We start from the raw sequence: 18493 nt of genomic DNA, 5'->3' as shown, positions 1-18493 counted from the left end.
AAACATCTTTCCTTCAGTCACTTCCAGGATTTAGGACAAAGAGGAAAAAAATATATTTTCTTTCCTTTTTCCTCACCTGCAGATGATACACAACAGATGTTATCTGCTACTACCTTGTAATATACATATATTCAAGTAAGAGATGAGAATTACAGAAAACAGTGTTAGAACATAAGAATGGCAATACTGAGTCATACAAAAGGTCCATCTAGCCCAGTATCCTGTCTCCTGACACTGGACAGGGCCAGGTGCCTGAGAGGGAATGAACAGAACAAGTAATCATCAAGTGATTCCATTCCTGTCACCTATTCCCAGCTTCTGACAGAGTGGCCAGGGACACCATCCCTGCGCATCTTGGCTAATAGCCATTAATGGATCTACTCTCTATGAATTTGTCTAGCTGTTTTTTGAACCCTGTTTTAGTCAGACTGCACAACATCCCCTGGCAAGGAGTTCCACAAGTTGACAGCGTGTTGCATGAAAAAGTACTTCCTTCTGTTTGTTTTAACGTGCTACCTATTAATACCATTTGGTGAACCCTAGTTCTTGTGTTATGGGAACAAGTAAATAACTTTTTCTTATTCACTTTCTCCACACCAGTCATGATTTTATGAACCTCTATCATAACCTCCCTCCTTAATTTCTAAGCTGAAAATTTCCAGTTCCAGTGTTATTAATCGATCCTCATATGGCAGCCATTCTATATCCCTAATCATTTCTGTTGCCCTAGTCTGAACTTTTTTCCAATGCTAAAATATCTTTTGTGAAACGAGGAAACCACATCTGCATGCAGCATTCAAGATCTGGGCGCCCCATGGATTTATACAGAGGCAATAAAATACTGCCTTACTCCCCATCCAATTCTTAATGATTTCTAACATTCTGTTTCTATTCAAGCTTTTCTAGAGCACCTGTTGCCAAAGAACCCAGACACTTCCTTCACCACAGTTCCCTCCTCTATATTTTGTGCGTGTGTCTACAAGTAGGATTTATTTGACGAGGAAACATATATATTCTCCCTAACGCATTAGTATATGAGAAGTGTTCACAAGCATTTTCATGTTTAATTCATTATTGCTTGTAAAATTTCAACACAACCCTAACTATGATGCTGAAAGGGGATTTCCACAATTGAACTCCCCCCTCCACAAACTAAACATGCAGACAGCCCACAGAAGAGTAGCAAAGTTAAAGAGAAAAGCAGTCATGCAGGAAGAAACAAAGGGACAGCTAATGATTTACTATTTCCTTTGGTCTAAAAAGGTTACCAAGATACAATGGGGGCAAAGTAATTCATATATTGGTGCAAAGTGACCAAAACCCAGGAATAGGAGATGCAGTTGTGATCATGTTCACAGTAGAAAAATATATTAATTGTATAAAAATAATGTCGTCAAAATGGACTGGATTAGGAAGGCTGAAACTTCATGGCCTCCCCCGCCATCTGAAAGATTTCTGATGTTAAGAATTGATATCTGCAGTCAGAAAATGTGTAATTATTAACTTGGTGTCAAATATTTTAAAAGTTTCCCACTGAACAAAAAAAAAAAAGAGCGAGAAAATCCAACTATAACAAAAGACAGAACAGTCTCTCTCTTTGATCTAAGAAACAGTTGCTCCATGAAGGAAGATTTCATCTTGTGGTTTTCCAGGCCACCGAAGAAGTTACCAGATTACAATGTCTCATATTAGCCCTTTCTGAGAACTGGGACCAACCGGATCCTTTTCATCTCCCATTATAATCCTAGTTGATGGGGGTCTGACTGCTGAGAGAGATGGCAGTGTGGAATTTCACAAATGAGCGACACCTCTGCTAACTGGATTCTGTATTGATGAGGATGAATTATTTATACACAGCAGGACTGAAAATTAAGGGTGCAGCAAGAGGCTCGCAAAAGAATCTGAAGAGGAATATGAAAAACTAACCTCTTCCTTGTAGGCTAGAAACCACTGACTGCAGCCTTGCAGAACTGCCACGAGCCCTTTATACCAGCTCTTCGCAACGATATGTGCCAACAACCAACTAGCGCTATTTTACTCAGTCTTTAAAAAGAAACTCACCCTGTGCCTAGGAATAGACATCCCAGATATTTAAGAACTCCAGCAAACCACTGTTAGCTGTTTAATAGGGTATATTTTTGCAACTAGGACCAAAGACTGCCTGGCTACCAGGGGGCACATAAGGCCCTCAGAACTGGGCACAAAGGAAGAAACGGTCAAGGAAGAGAAACCTGCTTCAGGGAACAAAGAGGATTCTCATAGAATCCTATTGTAGGAAATGACACAGTGAAACTGTCACTGTTGAGAGGGAAACATCTATTGGAAAAGGCTGATTAAGTCTGACATTCCAACATGGATGACTCACAGGTGATACACAGGCCAGACTGATAGAACAAAGTGCTTTTGTCAAATCAGAGCACTCCCTTGTTCTGGCAGGGCCAAAGACTTTTATCTAAGCAACAACCTGCACATATGAAATGCTTTGTCTCTCTGACTTCTCACGATTGATGGAGCTAGTTCAAATTTTTCCATACAAAGTTTTCCCAATGACAAGACAAGAGTTAGCTAAAACCAAAAATGTTCACAGGGAAATGTCATTTTTGACCAAGTGTTTCAATTTCATATTGTGAAATTTCATTTAAAAAAAAAACCCTAAAAAATTATGTTCTAAGATTTTTTTAGTGTTTGAAAACTAAAACTTTTTTGAAATTTAGAATTTGTGTTTTTCCACTTTCTCCCCCGTCTTTTACCACTTAATAGACGAGAAGGAATTAGGTGTAGGATTGATTTTCATATAAACCCTTTTCCTTTTCTTACTTTGTAACTTTTCTAAACTTCCTAATAGCTGACCATGCTTTCTGCCCTCTAGCGTGAGTAAGAGTGGCTTTTTCCATGGCAATGTGCCCCTTCTGGCACAATGTTTTAGCATATATATGATACAGATAGCCTGAAATATCTTCCCTAAACAGAGCCATCAGGCAAGTATCTTCTCTCCTCCAGATCCTTCAAGACACACTTTGCTTCAATGCCTACAAGAAAGGGCATTGCTACATGGCATTTGGGCGTGGCTCACATTTATATACGTAATATATAATTTTTTTAAATGTGTATTTTTCAATAATCCTCCCTATCTTCTGAGAAATATGCTCACCCACTCCTCCCTTCGTAAGTTAGTGTGGATTGCAAGTACTCTGTGGCAAGGCCCAATTCCATCTCTGGGTTTGTACAGTGCCTTGCACAATAACCCTGAGATAGACATATCAATGGGTGCAATAACAACATCTCCTATGTATCTATATTATCCTCATCCCTGTAATATTGAAGCTCCTCATAAGCTTTAGTGTATTTATCATCACTACTTCCCAAAAGGTAGGGCAGTGCTATAACCCCATTTTACAGACTGGAAACTGAGGCACTGAGAGGCTGACGGACGTGCCCAAGATCACAGAAGGAGTCTCTGGTAGAGCAAGGAACTGAGCTCAACTCTCCAAAGTTCCAGGCTAGCACCCTAACCACTGGGCCTCCTTTCCTTTCATCCATTCCAGATACAAAGGGCCTGTGACCCGCTTACAGTCCTACGTGACTGTGCTGCTATTTTGAAAAGTGTTGCCACAAAGTTACAGTGAAACTTTGAAGTGTGCCCTAAGATAGAGAGAGAAAGAGAGAGAGTGTTAAAAGGACGGTCAGCTCAAAACTCACGTCGCTATTACTGCCGTCCACATCCTTGAGCTCTAAAACCACAAGAACGGTATTTCCTCTTGCTTTTCAGTTCACTGTCTGCATTCCACAGTGCTTTGCACATCGCAATTTTCACTTCTGTGTTCCTAGTCAGATTTACTTCCTGCTAGTAGGACCTGAGCTTTTTTTTATGCACGGCTCTGGGAGCCCTTACACACACTTTTCCCTGCACTGTAGCAATGAATGCAACAATGCAGCCACTGAGTCATGGAGTCAGTCTCAGAGGCTGTTTTGTTTACTTCTCATTTTATGTACAACTGTTTAATTTATGAATGTTTAGTAATATAATGTTAATCGTCAAATGAATTATTTTAAGATCTACTGATGAAAAACGCCTATAAAAGAGCTAACTATTATTATTAAAATTCTGGTAAGATTTTATTTTTAGTGGAAGCTTCACTTAGATTTTGTTTTCTCTGAATAAAGACAAGTAAACTGATCATATGGAAGGAATTCACAATTTTTGGAGGTATTGAACTGTCAAATACAGGTTAAACCTCTCTAGTCCGGCACCCTCAGGACGTGACCAGTTCTCTACCAGAGAATTTTCTGGACCATGGGAGGTCAATATTGTCTAGCAGCATTACCAACACTTCCACTGCTTACTGGGCTCTTAGAAGACATTCCGGGGTAAATTAGAGCTAAATAACAGCACAGAACACTAAAAGCCAAGACTGGTGGCTCTAAACAAACTTTATGGGACCTCACCCCTGAGAAGTGGACATCGGGCTAAGCAGAATCATTCCAGACAATGGATGTTTCCAGATCAGAGAGTTCAGCACTATAGAGGTTCAACCTGTAGTAATTATCAGTACTAGCAGATACCAAATATAGTCTCCCGAAATGGGCAATAATTGTCTAGGAGATAAATGCAGGAGTTTTCTGGGACCAGCGTGATGGGAGACAGACAGAGCAGAAGGCATTATGGGAGAGTGTGATGGAGGTGTCTCGGGGTCTATTTTAGTAGGTCCATCCAGGCATAGGAGTCAACTGGAGAGTTCTCTGCAACTGATTTAGAGCAGTGGTCACCAACCAATAGATCGGGACCTACTGGTAGATCTTGGAGCCTCTGACAGGTGCTCCTGACTGGTTTGGCTCGGAGGCTATCAAGCGCCGGCACTTCAGCTGCCCCTCCCAGCATTGCCTGGCTGATCTCGCCCAGAGCCTCAGAGCTTCCCCTGGGAGCCTCCTGCTTGTTGTGCAGGGTGGGGGAGACAGAGGAGGAGGGGCACTGGTGTCTCTCTGTCCCCCTCTCTTGTAGCCCATCTGCTCAGTTTGAGGAGGGCAGGGCCTCAGCGAAGGGGTGGGGCAGGGAGATTTGGATTTGAGGTAGATATTGGACTGACAAATTCAAAAAGTGATCTTGTGCTTAAAAAGGTTGGAGACCATTGATTTAGAGGGTCTTCACCAGACCTACTTCTTTAAGCTTTTCAGCTACTTCTTTTTTAATGGGGGTTTTATGCTTTTGGTTTTTTTAGTCAGATGATCAAGCCAAAGCTATCAGAACTGTTTCTTTGAAATTTCTCCGTTATTTTCATTATTCTTGTGCAATACAGAGAAAGGCTTTTTTTATTTTTAAACTCTCCAGAATAACTAGTAGGGCTAAACCGTGCACTTTTGCCACTTGAGGCCCAATAATCTAATTTATCTAGGTCACTTCTGGACCTTATCTATACTCTCCAGTGCATCTACCTCTCCCCCCAGATTAGTGTCACCCATGAATTTGTTGAGTGTGCAATTTATCCCATCATCCTGATCATTAAGGATGATGCTGAACAAAGCACCAAACACTGCGACATGCTGCTTGATACTGGCTGCCAAGTAGACACAGATTTGTCAAGCCTGACGATTTAGCCAGCTTTCTGTCCACCTCATAGTCCATTCATCCAAACCGTACTTTAACTTCCTGGCAAGAATACTGTGGCAGACAGTATCAAAAACATTGCTGAAGCTAAGGTATATCATATCCACTGCTTTCCCTATAGCCACATAGCCAGTTACCTCATCATAGAAGGCAATTAGGTTGGTCAGGCATGACTTGTCTTTGGCGAATCCATGCTGATTGTTCCTGATCACTTTCCTCCCCACCAAGTATTTCATAGACTCATAGACTTTAAGGTCAGAAGGGACCATTATGATCATCTAGTCTGACCCCCTGCACAGTGCAGGCCACAGAATCTCACCCACCCTCTCCTGGAATAATCCTCTCACCTATATCTCAGATACTGAAGTCCTCAAATGGTTTAAAGACCCCAAGATGCAGAGAATCCTCCAGCTGTGATCTGTGCCCCATGCTACAGAGGAAGGCGAAAAACCTCCAGGGTCTCTGCCAATCTACCCTGGAGGAAAATTCCTTCCCAACCCCAAATATGGCGATCAGCTGAACCCTGAGCACGTGGGCAAGACTCACCAACCAGACACCCAGAAAGTTCTCTATAGTAACTCCTATCATCCCTCCATTAACCTATTTACCACTGATAATGAATGGTCAATTAGTTACCAAGATCATGTTATCTCATCAAACCATCCCCTTCATAAACCCATCTAGTTTAATCTTGAAACCAGATAGGTCTTTTGCCCCCACTACTTCCCTTGGAAGGCTGTTCCAGAACCTCACTCCCCATGGTTAGAAACCTTCGTCTAATCTCAAGTCTAAACTTCCTACTAGCCAGTTTATATCCATTTGTTCTTGTGTCCACATTGGTATTAAGCTTAAATAATTCCTCTCCCTCCCTGGTATTTATCCCTCTAATATATTTAAAGAGAGCAACCATGTCTCCCCTCAGCCTTCTTTTGGTTAAGGTAAACAAGCCAAGCTCCTTGAGTCTCCTTTCATAAGGCAGGTTTTCCATTCCTCAGATCATCCTAGTGGCCCTTCTTTGTACCTGTTCCAGTTTGAATTCATCCTTCTTAAACATGGGAGACCAGAACTGCACACAGTATTCCAAATGGGGTCTCACCAATGCCTTTTATAATGGCACTAACACCTCCTTATCCCTACTGGAAATACCTCGCTTAATACATCCCAAGACCGTATTAGCCTTTTTCACGGCCATGTCACAATGGCGGCTCATAGTCATTCTATAATCAACCAGGACTCCGAGGTCCTTCTCCTCCTCCGTTACTTCCAACTGATGTGTCCCCAGCTTATAACTAAAATTCTTGTTATTAATCCCTAAATGCATAACCTTACACTTCTCACTATTAAATTTCATCCTATTGCTATCACTCCAATTTACAAGGTCATCCAGATCTTCCTGTATAATATCCAGATCCTTTTCTGAATTGGCAATACCTCCCAACTTTGTGTCACCCGCAAACTTTATCTGGATACTTCCATTTTTGGTGCCACGGTCAGCAATAAAAAAAGATTAAATAAAATTGGCCCCAAAACTGATCCCTGAGGAACTCCGCTATTAACCTTCCTCCAACCTGACAGTTCACCTTTCAGTATGACTCGCTATAGTCTCCCCTTTAACCAGTTGCTTATCCACCTCTTAACTGTCATATTAATCCCTATCTTTTCCAATTTAACCAATAATTCCCCATGTGGTACTGTATCAAATGCCTTACTAAAGTCAAGGTAGATTAGATCCACTGCATTTCCTTTATCTAAAAAAATCTGTTACTTTCTCAAAAAAGGAGATCAGGTTGGTTTGGCACGATCTACCTTTTGTAAAACCATGTTGTAATTTGTCCCAATTGCCATTAGCCTCACTATCTCTAACTACTTTCTCCTTCAAAATTTTTTCCAAGATCTTGCATACTACAGATGTCAAACTATCAGGCCTATAGTTACCCGGGTCACGTTTTTTCCCCTTTCTTAAAAATAGGAACTATATTAGCAATTCTCCAATCAAATGGTACAACCCCTGAGTTTAGAGATTTATTAAAAAATTTTGCTAATGGACTTGCAATTTCATGTCCTTTAATATTCCTGGATGAAGATTATCTGGGCCCCCCGATTTACTCCCATTAAGCTGTTCAAGTTTGGCTTTTACCTCCGATATGGTAATATCTACCTCCATATCCTTAGTCCCATTTCTTATGTTACCATTATCCCCCTAAGCTCTTCATTAGCTTCATTAAAGACTGAAGCAAAGTATTTATTTAGATATTGGGCCATTCCTATATTATCCTTAACCTCCACTCCATCCTTAGTAATTAGCGGTCCTACTTTTTCTTTTTTTGTTTTTTTCCTATTTATATGGCTATTAAACCTTTTACTATTGGTTTAATTCCATTTGCAAGGTCCAACTCTACCTGACTTTTAGCCTCTCTCCACTTTGTCCCTACGTGCTCGAACCTCAATAAGGTAGCTTTCTTTACTGATCCCTCCCATCTTCCACTCCTTATATACTTTCTGCTTTTTCTTAATCACCTTTCTGAGATGCTTGCTCATCCAGCTTGGTCTAACACACCTGCCTATAATTTTTTCCCCTTTTCTTGGGATACAGGCTTCTGACAGCTTCTGCAACTTTAACTTAAAATAATCCCAGGCCTCCTCCACCTCAAGATCCATAATTTCTTTAGTCCACTCAACTTCCCTAACTAATTTCCTTAATGTATTAAAGTTAGCCCTTTTGAAATCAAAAACCCTTGTCTCAGATTTATTTTTGTTTATCCTTCCATTTAGTTTGAACTGAATTAGCTCATGATCACTCGAGGTTGATCCTACAACCATTTCATCTATGAGGTCCTCGCTATTCCCCAAAACCAAATCTAAAATAGCATCCCCCCTTGTTGGTTCAGCAACTACTTGATGAAGGAATTCATCAGCTATCACATCTAGGAAAATCTGAGCCCTATTATTATTACTAGCACTTGTTCTCCAGTCTATATCTGGAAAGTTGAAATCTCTCATGATTACGCAATTTCCATGAGTATTTACTTCATTAAAAACATTAAAGAGATCTCTATCCATATCCAAATTGGATCCTGGTTGTCTATAACACACCCCAACCACTATCCCAGGAGAGGATCTGATAGTTTTCTTTCCCAATGTGATTTTTGCCCAAACAGATGTAGGGATAACATATTAATGTATTGAAAATGATTCCTCCAAATGGAAGTGACTCCCCATAATTTGTTCCCCACAACTTAGTGTTTAGATTTATTATTAATTCTTCTTCTTCTTATTATTATTATTTGTTAAGATTGTTAAATGTTTAGATTTATTATTATTATTGCCCCCTTTAGAAAATAATGTATTAGGTAATATAACTTAGAACTGTTAAAAACATAATCCTATGTAACCAGAAACAGCCCCCCCCTCTGTGCTCCAGGGCATGCTCAAGCTTGTGCAAGGGGCTGCTTGAAATTGACATTGCAGAGATACATTGTAACAATGCATTGTCTAGCCATTAACTCTGCTATGGGAGCCAAGCCCTGTAATTGACTAAGGCCATTGTTACTTAATTGAGGCCTGTTCTCTTTAAAACATTGTTAACTTTACTTAGCAGTCAGAGAATGTTTTAAGCAATACCACCCAGAAACTTTCTGTAACTACAACTTTTATTATTATACAAAATACTGTATGAATGTATGAGAGAGTGCTTGGATGATGAATGAATGGCTCTGAGAGGTGCCAGCCTGAGAATACAGCAACAAAGGGCTGAAGAAGGCGTCAGGTGCCAGTGCAACCAAAAGGTGTCAAGTGGAGAAACTGGAGGTCCACCCGATGAGATCACTGATGAGCACCTGGCAGCCACCCTGGAGACATCAGCATGATACAGCAATTTCCATAGACTGGCATAGGAAGAAATTCCTATAAGAACTGGACTAAAAAACTATGGAATCAGAGTCCAAGGTTCTGCTGCCAGCCTACCAGGAGCTTCAGATGCGCATCTGATCAGGACTTCGCTCCCCACTACCATCACTTGTGTACAGAGTACCTGGCCAGTATTCTGTCACAAGCAACTTCCAGGCTGGTAACTATACACAGAACTTGAATGAATGGATGTATGAATGAATGGTTATATATATATATATATATACACAAGTGTATAAGGGTTAAGTAGTGATAGGAATAAGTAGTTAAACAACGTTGTTTGCTTCTATCTTTTCTTTATTTTTTATTATTATCTTTACAATAAATGTGGCTTTTTGCCTTATCCCCCTCATAAGATCCTGCTTGCTTTTATTTGGTACAACATTTTGGTGGAGAATGCGAAAGGGGGAATATTGGTAAAGAGCCTCAGGTATTGTGAACATTAGTGTGCACACAGCTGACTCTACAAAGAGCAGTTCTATTTTTTTTTTCTTTTTCTTTCTTTTTATTTTGGTTAACCAAAGCCTGCTGACCTCCAGAGGGTAGAGGCTTCACAAAAGAGCTCATAGTAAAAAGAAGCTACAATTATTGAAATAATTTAGGCTGTAAATAGAAGCTATGGTTATTCATTGAAATAATCTAGGCTGTGTAAGAAGCTACGATTATTCATTGGAATAATCTAGGCTGTGTAACTAGAAGCTACAATTGTTGAAATAATTTAGGCTGTAAATAGAAGCTACGACTATTGTTGGAATAATCTAGGCTGTGTAAGAAGCTACGATTATTCATTGGAATAATCTAGGCTGTGTAACTAGAAGCTACAATTATTAAAATAATTTAGGCTGTAAAAAGAAGCTACGATTATTAATTAATAGTCTAGGCTGTGTCACTCGCTGCAAGGGTTCAGGGGTGATAAAGGAAACTACACAAGTATTAAAGATGTTTAAGAAAAGTCCAGGAAAAGCAGTCTCAGAGGGAGGAATAGAGTTTGAAGGAGCTCTAACCTCACCTTTCATAAAGAAATAACACCCTTTACACAAATCCTTCAGAGATATGGGTACAAGTCCTTGGACAAACCCTTGAAGATGTTTGTAATATTTTGGACCTAGAGGATAGATTGGCACAGTATATCCTCATGTACAGACCTTCTAATGCTGCCAAAGAAGATGCAGCAGCAATTTGGCTATTATGGGAGGCATGTAATAACAGTTACCTCCACTTAGCTACCTGCAAAAAAAAAAAAAAAAAAAAAAAAAAAAAAAAAAAAAAAAAAATCTCTCTCTGCAGGAAAAGCTAAACCCAAAAGAAAAAGGGAAAAGAAAACACAGATTCAGTTTGGCTCCTATAAAACCTGTAATAAGGTGTTCCTCAAATTAACTAATTATAAAAATTCAAATAGGAAACTGCAAAATGTAAAAGCCTCCGCTGCAAAAGCAAAAAGTTGGAAATGTCTGTCCCTCAGTACCCAGACACAGTTAGAGTCCCTTAAGGATGGGTACTGAGAGTTAAAGTAGCACTCTCAAAGTTTTCAGGGATATGCTTAAGGAAAAGAACCAGGAGGTGTGGGGTTTAGTGAACAAGGCCACCCTCCTTGCTAAACTGGTAATGGGACAAAGCCTGTGTCCATGGAAAAGGGCCATTCAGCAAGAAAAAACAGGATCAGGCCCAGACAAGCAGGCAGGCAAAAGATAGATTGAAGGCTTTGTGGTAGAACTAAGAAAAAGCAGTAAGTACAGGTACTGTAAATCTAAATTCTTAAAACAATACTTACAAAAAGTAATATCTGAAACAAGGCCAGTTCTCATTAAGAAATAAGAAAGTGTTTTAAGAAAGAAAAAAAAAAAAAACCAGAAGTTAACTCTACAGAGTATGGAAGGAAATTGAGCAGTTGTGAAAATGCTAAAATGTTAAAGGAAAAGACTTCTTGGTTTCTTTGCAGCCATTCTGAAGGAAAAAGGGGCCCTTTTCCAAAAGAGTGTCTGTAAATAATCCAGGCAAATTTCACTAAAGAACTTCCAAGAGGGTTCTATTAGGAACTTAACTACCCCCAAATAAATAAAAGTGAATGTAATCTTTGTACAGGAATGTAAAAATAGTATTAAAAATATTCAGAGAATATATGCATGTATCTGTGTGTAAATATAGTGTAAATAGTAGGTGAAGTTTTTAAGATCCAGAACTCCTGTTTTGTAGGTTAGTAAACTGTTTTGTATGCTTAAAATAAATTGGTTTGTTAAAACTCAGTGAGCATAAAAGAAATAGTTACACCCAATGCAAAAATTAATATGGCTAAATAACATTATAAACAAAGAATGCACATTTTCCTGTGACATGCAATGTATATTGTAGAAGGAGGTAAAAACTGGAAACAAATCAAAATCCTGTGAAGGCTCCAGGAGCCACAACAGGTTGTAATTTCCTTTTCAGGTTGCTGTGTGAGAAAGCAGAACTTAAAGTAAAAACTCAAAACTGTAAATCTCTGGCAAAAGTTATTGTGTCCCTTTTTAAGACAAAGCTACAAACAGCTTTTAATCTAAAAGCAAGCCAGAAAGTGTCTGTGGTGCAAATGCCCTAGCTGGCAGCACAAACAAAAAAAAAAATGTTTGCAGGTAAATAAATAGTTTGATTAGCAAACTACCTGAGACCAGAACAAAAAGGGGTCTGCATATGGAAAAATTTCAAAATGGTTTTAAACACACTGGTCTCAAAGCTAAGTTGTCTAAATAAAAGGCATGCTATCACAGGATACTTAAACACCTATTGATAAGATCCACAGGGCTACTTGTTATTTAATGCTAATGTTCATAAGTAACCCTGTAATATGTACATGATTTTCTTTTTTAAAAAAAAGAAAAGAAAAACCTTTAAAATGTTAAAATAATCATTGAAAACACATCTCACACTTAAAACCTTCCCAGCATTATAGTAATAATGCTTCTTGGCTACTCTCTATTCATAAACCTAACACAGCAGAAACTTACTAACTTAGTCTGCTGTATAAAAGGAAAACTAAAGTACACCTCCTAAATTTATTAATTACACAGTGGGGTAATTCACCCACAAGAAGGGGTAAAAACCATTGAAACCTGTTTTGCTACAAAACAAAAATATTTAACTATAGGAGTAATTGTAAGCAAAGAGACATGAAAGCATATTTGTAAAATAAAAAGAGAAAGTATGTAAATAATAATGCCACCCCCAAAGGGGTAGAAGTATGTTCTTGTTTTGTCTTTCAGAAAATCAGGACAAGCTGGTACCAGCTAAATACCCTACAACACCATGGATGTATTGTTGCAACAAAGATTGTTTTATGTTTTGTGTTTGTCTCATGTCTGTCTGTCTGTCTGTCTAACTAACTAGTATACTGTGTTAAAAATAATCTTCCCTAGGCAGGAAAGGTTCAATAAGCATTAAACATGTTAACTGCATTTAGAAAAACCCAGTGTAAATGGCTGTGGAGAAATCTCAAAGGAACTGATAGTTGTTTCAGAAGAGGCAGAATCAGCCAGGGAATTGGAGCAGTCTGGCAACCAAGTAACTGAGTATGACCAGCTTGCTGGGAAGTCAGTGTATTTGGGACAGGAGTGTTCCCAGGGGAGGCACACCCAGTCAGGCCTTTTGTCTTTGAAAGAGGGAGCTTTGCATTTAAAACAACAGGGCAATGGGGCAAGACCTATGTGGCCAAGGAAGGCTGCAGATTTTTCAACCTAAAAACCCAAAATTGTCAGCGTACACTTGGGATGAATTTGTTCCTGCTACTTATGCTAACTTTCATAACCACTGTACTGCAGTTACTAAGAATGTAACAATGTTCAATGTGCAGGATTTTGTACCAAAACCCTGGAAATGGTTAAAAAAATGTACCCAAGAGCACATTGTATGTTCAAAAGCCTTGTAACACTGGTATTTTACTGTTAGTACTTGTAATTAGTGTTGAAGCTTCTCACCTGAGAAAGGGGAATTCCAAAATTGGTGTGTGATGTGAAAAGGGAAACTGAGGCACACCACCAATTTTGTTTTCAGGGCTAAATGCAAGGATGCCTACACTATGTGGGATAAGAGCACATACATTCATGCACTGTTAATTGGGTTTCAAACTGTTGCCCAAGCTGCCCTGGATAAAATCACTATTTTCTCTCGCTCTGGGCAAGTCACCTAACCTGGATAAAAAAAGAACATTTGTTACATTACAATCAAACACATGTTGCCTCACGATACCTTCTCTTAAACAGATTAAATACAAAGTGACACTACGAGTATACCAGATATCGTAGTGTCAAAAGGGGGAGTATGTAGGGATAACATATTAATGTATTGAAAATGATTCCTCCAAATGGAAGTGACTCCCCATAATTTGTTCCCCACAACTTAGTGTTTAGATTTATTATTAATTCTTCTTCTTATTATTATTATTATTTGTTAAGATTGTTAAATGTTTAGATTTATTATTATTATTGCCCCCTTTAGAAAATAATGTATTAGGTAATATAACTTAGAACTGTTAAAAACATAATCCTATGTAACCAGAAACAGCCCCCCCCTCTGTGCTCCAGGGCATGCTCAAGCTTGTGCAAGGGGCTGCTTGAAATTGACATTGCAGAGATACATTGTAACAATGCATTGTCTAGCCATTAACTCTGCTATGGGAGCCAAGCCCTGTAATTGACTAAGGCCATTGTTACTTAATTGAGGCCTGTTCTCTTTAAAACATTGTTAACTTTACTTAGCAGTCAGAGAATGTTTTAAGCAATACCACCCAGAAACTTTCTGTAACTACAACTTTTATTATTATACAAAATACTGTATGAATGTATGAGAGAGTGCTTGGATGATGAATGAATGGCTCTGAGAGGTGCCAGCCTGAGAATACAGCAACAAAGGGCTGAAGAAGGCGTCAGGTGCCAGTGCAACCAAAAGGTGTCAAGTGGAGAAACTGGAGGTCCACCCGATGAGATCACTGATGAGCACCTGGCAGCCACCCTGGAGACATCAGCATGATACAGCAATTTCCATAGACTGGCATAGGAAGAAATTCCTATAAGAACTGGACTAAAAAACTATGGAATCAGAGTCCAAGGTTCTGCTGCCAGCCTACCAGGAGCTTCAGATGCGCATCTGATCAGGACTTCGCTCCCCACTACCATCACTTGTGTACAGAGTACCTGGCCAGTATTCTGTCACAAGCAACTTCCAGGCTGGTAACTATACACAGAACTTGAATGAATGGATGTATGAATGAATGGTTATATATATATATATATATACACAAGTGTATAAGGGTTAAGTAGTGATAGGAATAAGTAGTTAAACAACGTTGTTTGCTTCTATCTTTTCTTTATTTTTTATTATTATCTTTACAATAAATGTGGCTTTTTGCCTTATCCCCCTCATAAGATCCTGCTTGCTTTTATTTGGTACAACACAGACTCTGTCTTCTCCATTCCATCACTTTTTATTTCTTTACAATCCTTTGATATACAATGCGACTCCACCACCTTTACCCTTATTTCTGTCTTTCCTAAACAGCACATACCCTTCAATACCTGTACTCTAGTCATGCCTAGTATTCCACCATGTTTCTGTTATTCCTATAATATCTGGTTTCACTTCCTGGACCAATAGCTCTAGTTCCTCCATTTTGTTACCTAGGCTCCTCGCATTGGTGTACAAACATCTTAATTTTTGCTGTTTGGCCTCACTCACATTCTTTACCCAATTTGGCACGGACATTGTACCTCCAATATGACCTATTAGACTAGTACCCACCCTACCCTTCCTCATGTACATTCTCCTACCCCCAGATATATCCCTTCTTACTTCGTTTTCCTCCCTCTCAGTGTTAAAATCCGGCGTAGAGATTACTTGGACATCTCCCAACAGTCTCCGCCAAATTCCTAGTTTAAAGCTCTCTTAATCAGTTGAGCCAGCCTCCATCCTAGAAGTCTATTTCCCTCCCTACTTAGGTGACGTCCATCCTGAGAGAACAGTCCTCTGTCCATAAATGCCTCCCAGTGACTATACATCCCAAAGCCCTCCTTATAGCACCATTGCCTAAGCCATCTATTGATAATCATAATCCTGTCACATCTGAGTTGCCCTTCTCTAGGAACAGGCAGAATCCCACTAAAGATCACCTGAGCCTCAATTTCCTTGAGCGTCCTCCCCAGCCTAGCATAGTCTCCCTTAATTCGTTCCAGCGAGAATCTAGCCGTATCATTTGTTCCTACATGAAGGATAATCAATGGATTCCTTCCTGCTCCCTTAATAATCCTCTTCAACCTCAGTTCCACATCTCGTATCTTAGCACCTGGCAGACAGCACACCCTTCTATTCTCTGGATCAGCTCTGGTTACAGGCCTATCTATTCTTCTCAATAAGGAGTCCCCAATCACGTAGACCTGCCTTTTCCTAGTGACAGTGCGATTCTCTGGTCTATCTCTTGGTTCCTCTGGCTGCAAGTCCTTGCTATTCCTATTTTCCCTTGTAATCCTCTTTAACCCATCCTGTAACCTCCTAATGCTCATTTTGGTGTTGTCTCCATAAATTTTCCCCTTTATTTATGGGACTAGCCACTCTTCTCTTCTTCCTCACCCTTCCATCTTCATTATCTACCTGCTATACCCCTTCTTCATTCTCCAACTCCACATACCTGTTCTTGAGCTCTATTTTTCCTTCACTGACCCATCTTTTCCTCTGCCTGGTTCTCTTAGTCCACTTTCCATTTTCTTCACCCTGCAGTCCCCCCTCTGAGGCCCTTGATCCTGCCTCCATCTACATATCTAAACTTTCCCCTTCAGCCACGTCATGCCTTTGCTCCATCATCTGCTCAAACCCCCTTCGAAACTCGACCAGAGTTTCCACCTGCATCTCCAGTCCTCGGATCTTTTCTTCCATCAGCTCTATCAGGCGGCACTTCATGCAAACAAAACTCCTTTCAGGTACCCCCTCCAGAATCATGTACATACCGCAGCTACCACATCCAATCATCCTCCTTGTGTTCTCTACTACTTGGGCCATGGCCACTAATGCCTCTGTGTTTTATTTACTTTCTCACCAAAATTCTATTAGTCCGGTGAACACAAAAACAAACCAAAACACCCCTCCACAGCAAAAACAAACCCTGCGTTGTTGCACTGAAGTCAGAATGAAAGGGATTCCTGCAGCATGATTTTTCTAGGCACTGAGGTGAGGCTGATTGTCTGTAGTTCCTTGGATTCTCCTTCCCTTTTGGGCACTGCATTTGGCTTTTCCCAATCATATAGGCCAGGCATGTCCAAAGTCCGGCCTGCGGGCCAATTGCGGCCTGTGTTCCAGTTTAATACGGCCCCCCAGGTAATTTGGCAATATCTATCTTTTATGGCCCCCAACGAATCCATATGTATTGAGATGAATACATTGTAAAATCTCAGTTAATGTCAGTTGGTCTAAATCAGTTATAAATATATTTGGACACAACATGTATACTTGGTGTTATGTTCCTGTTCATATTTTTTGAACTTAAAAGTTGACAGACAACCTTTATTACCAATAATATGTAATGTACTTTACAATGTTCCTGACATATATTTCAGATTCCTGGATTTTTTTTTCCATCTGGCCTTCAGCTATGAAAGGCAGAGTGATTTAACACCTGTTTAGATTTGTCATCCATGTGACGAAATGAAAAGTATGCCGTTTGCAATAAACTTTGTATAAAATAGTTAATTTGCATTTAATTTTAATGGTTCAAAGAATGTCAGGCAAAATGGTCGGCCCTCACGCATGTTCACTTCATCAAATCTGGCCCTCTTTGAAAAAACTTTGGACACCACTGATATAGGCCCTCCCCCAATCGCCATGAGCTTTCAAAGGCCAATGGCTCTGCAAACACCTTAGCCAACTCGTTCTGCATCCTGGGTGTATTAGATCTGGCCCCATGGACTTGTGCACATCCAGCTTCCCTGAACAGTCATTAACCTGTTACGACTTTCACTAGAGGAGGCTGCTCAGCTCCTCCCCATACTGTGCTGCCCAGTGCAGCGGTCTGGGAGCTGAGTTTTTCCCATGAAGACAGAGACCAAAAAAAATCACTGAATATTTCTGCATTTTCCACATCTGTCCCTAGGTTCCTACCCCATTCAGTAAGGATCCTACACCCTTCCTGACCTTCTTGTTGCTAACATACCTGTAGAAACCTTCTTGATACCCTTCACATCCCTTGCTAGCTGCAACTCCAAGTGTGCTTTGGGCTTCCTGTTTATATCCCTCTCCCTGCACGCTCAAGAAACATACACACATACTGTACACTCTCAGGCTCCTTTGTTGTAGATCATGACAGTTAAGGTCTTGATCCTGCACAGATTTATAGACCTGGTTAACTTTACACATGGGGAGTAGCCATTCTGATTTCAGTGCAACAACCCAGGGTCTGTAAAACTAAGCAAGTATGTACATCTCTGCAGGATGGAGGCCTCTGAAGCTGTAGCAGTCCTAGGCACGTTTCCAATCTTTAGGGAAAACATGCTGGTTATCAGGCAGAAGAACATCTGAAACAGACAGCAAATAATGATGTACAGTCTTAGAGCTGCTTTGTGCCATTGGAGTAGCAGTGTCACAAAAGTGTGTCCTGTTCAATGCAGAAACTGAAGTCTAAAACATCTGCTAATCTTGTGCTACAGTACTACAAGGGCAGACTCTAAATCTAGATGAGGACACTGATTATAAGCATCTATTTTTGAGGCTAATTCTTTGATAGAGAAAAATCCCTGCAGGCCAACACTTGGCACAGAGGCTCTTGAAGTCTGTTGTGGCTATTAGTTACAAGAGGAGTACAAAACAGGCTGTGATTCTACTGATCCTATGACTCTGGGAGTAAAGGATCAGGCCCATATTAAAAAGGTATCTTTCTGATCTTCTGTATGCTAAAAAAAAATCCTTGTCTTTTAAAATTAAAATTTTCCAGGTAATAAATTCATTATGCAGACACAGGGGTTTGCCAATTTCTTT

General features: G+C 39.9%; 1 protein-coding gene across 4 annotated transcripts in view; it reads right to left on the bottom strand.

Moving 5' to 3' along the window:
* The window catches only part of SUSD1 (sushi domain containing 1), a 90290-nt gene that overhangs the window by 42353 nt on the left and 29444 nt on the right, over positions 1-18493 (bottom strand). The window lies entirely within an intron of this gene.

The sequence above is a fragment of the Pelodiscus sinensis genome, chromosome 6 (assembly GCF_049634645.1).
Source record: "Pelodiscus sinensis isolate JC-2024 chromosome 6, ASM4963464v1, whole genome shotgun sequence".
Lineage (NCBI taxonomy): Eukaryota > Metazoa > Chordata > Testudines > Trionychidae > Pelodiscus > Pelodiscus sinensis.
The sequence above is the reverse complement of the archived record's forward strand: the minus strand, read 5'-3'. Positions and strand labels throughout refer to the sequence as shown.